At 43.4% G+C, this 1,934-nt stretch overlaps 1 non-coding gene across 1 annotated transcript; it reads right to left on the bottom strand.

The window, feature by feature from the left end:
- Window positions 1–1,274: 1,274 nt before the first annotated feature.
- On the bottom strand, window positions 1,275–1,381 carry LOC120265995. Its single transcript, XR_005537843.1, has one exon. It is a non-coding gene; the product is annotated as a small nucleolar RNA R71 (small nucleolar RNA).
- Window positions 1,382–1,934: the final 553 nt, after the last annotated feature.

A 1,934-nucleotide genomic window follows, 5' to 3' on the forward strand; every position in this document is an offset into this window, starting at 1 on the left:
ATGGTCTAAGGGATGACCCTCCGCTGGGGCTTAGTTGCGCGTGCAACGGAGTGAAGTGTTGAGGTGATCTTAGTATCTAGGGCTTAATCGTGGTTAGGGACCTTCCACCTGGATCAAAGGGTTAGGTCTATAATTAGGAAGAGATTTTTCACTTGGAATCCCTAGAGCTCATTGCAACTCTATTCGACTGCGAAGTTGAGAGGTTATCTAACCTCTCCTCTGGAATATGTATAGAGTTAGGCATAGTTGACCTTAGATTTGGGACTATGTATTTAAGGATTTCCACGACTCGCCATTGCATTAATTAGGAAGCATAATAGAGGGTTCTTGCACTTGAAATGATTATCCTAGGCGGAGCATTATCTGAGTACCCCATCTTTATCGATTGCCTTACCTCCTCCTTTACTCGTGCTCTCTTACTTGCTGTTTTTACTTTTTAGAATTGAATTACTGTCACACTTATCACTACTGATCTTTCACATAGCTAAGAAACAGATTAAGTGTTTTTATTCCCTACTCCCTGTGGATTCGATACCTGCTCATCCGGGATTATTACTTCGACAAACCCGTGTACTTGCGGGATATACGCAACGGAACTTGTCAAGTTTTTGGCATCGTTGCAGGGGAGTAGGCATTTAGAGATACTTTGCACTTTGTTTTCATAGCTATTTCACCATATATTCTATTTCATATCTTCTTATTCTATCATCGTTCTGATTTCTTTTTCTTTCTTTTTGGGTGCAGCTCCAGGTTATGACCAGAGGGAATACCTCAATATTGATTGAAGGAGGTCCTGAGCTTGAATGTACACTTAGAAGAAAAAGGAATGAGCCTGTGCAAGAACAATCTAATTTAGCAGATTTGGAAGTGGAAGAATCTGAAAACATGGCAGAACAGAATGAACAACATCGAACATTATCCGATTATGCCAGACCTTTAGTGTTGGGGACACAGTCGAGTATTGTATGTTCCCCGATTACAGCTCAGAACTTCGAACTGAAGCCGGCATTCATCCACATGTTGCAGCAATCTACACAATTCAATGGTTTGGCCGATAAAGATCCAAACAGTCATATAGAGAGCTTTCTTGAGGTGTGTGATATGCTGAAGATAAATGTGTAACGGATGATGCAATCAAGTTGCGAGCCTTCCCATTTTCCCTAAAGGGGAGAGCGAAGCAGTGGCTATACTCATTACCGAGAGCGTCAATTACCACGTGGGAGGAGATGGTAGAAGCTTTTCTGGCCCGTTATTTCCCTCCCGAAAAATCAGCAAAGCTTAGGAATGAGATCTCATCCTTTGTTCAGTTGGAATTGGGGTCTCTTTTTGAGACATGGGAAAGATTCAAGGAGCTCATGAGAAAGTGCCCGCAACATGGATTCCCGGAGTGGATGATTGTTCAGACCTTTTATAATGGTTTGAACCCGAGTACAAAGCAACTCTTGGATGCGGCAGCAGGAGGTACCTTAGGTAGCAAGACCCCCGGTGAGGCTCGTCAGTTAATTGAAGAAATGGGGTTAAACAACTACCAATGGAATGCTAGGGAGAAGAAGAAAGTGGCCGGTCTCCATGAAATAGATGCGGTAACTTCATTGGTGGCTCAAGTGGAAAATTTGAGTAAGAAGTTAGTTCTTCTAACTTCAAATAGAGTGGCGGCCGTGACTAATTACACCGGGTGTGGTGGAGGACATGCTCCCTCCGATTGCCCGATCTCTATTGGTGATGTTTCTTCAGGGGAGAACGTTGATTTTGTAGGTAATGGCATGAGACCTCAAGGAAACCCATATAGCAATATCTACAATCCGGGTTGGAAGAATCATCCCAATTTCTCATGGAATAATCAGGGTCGGCAAAAGGCCATGGGGCCATCGGGTTTCCAACAACAACAACAAGCCCCTCAAGTGGAAAACAGAGTCTCAGGTTTGGAAATCCGA

This window comes from Dioscorea cayenensis, chromosome 1, assembly GCF_009730915.1.
Source record: "Dioscorea cayenensis subsp. rotundata cultivar TDr96_F1 chromosome 1, TDr96_F1_v2_PseudoChromosome.rev07_lg8_w22 25.fasta, whole genome shotgun sequence".
NCBI classification, from domain to species: Eukaryota; Viridiplantae; Streptophyta; class Magnoliopsida; order Dioscoreales; family Dioscoreaceae; genus Dioscorea; species Dioscorea cayenensis.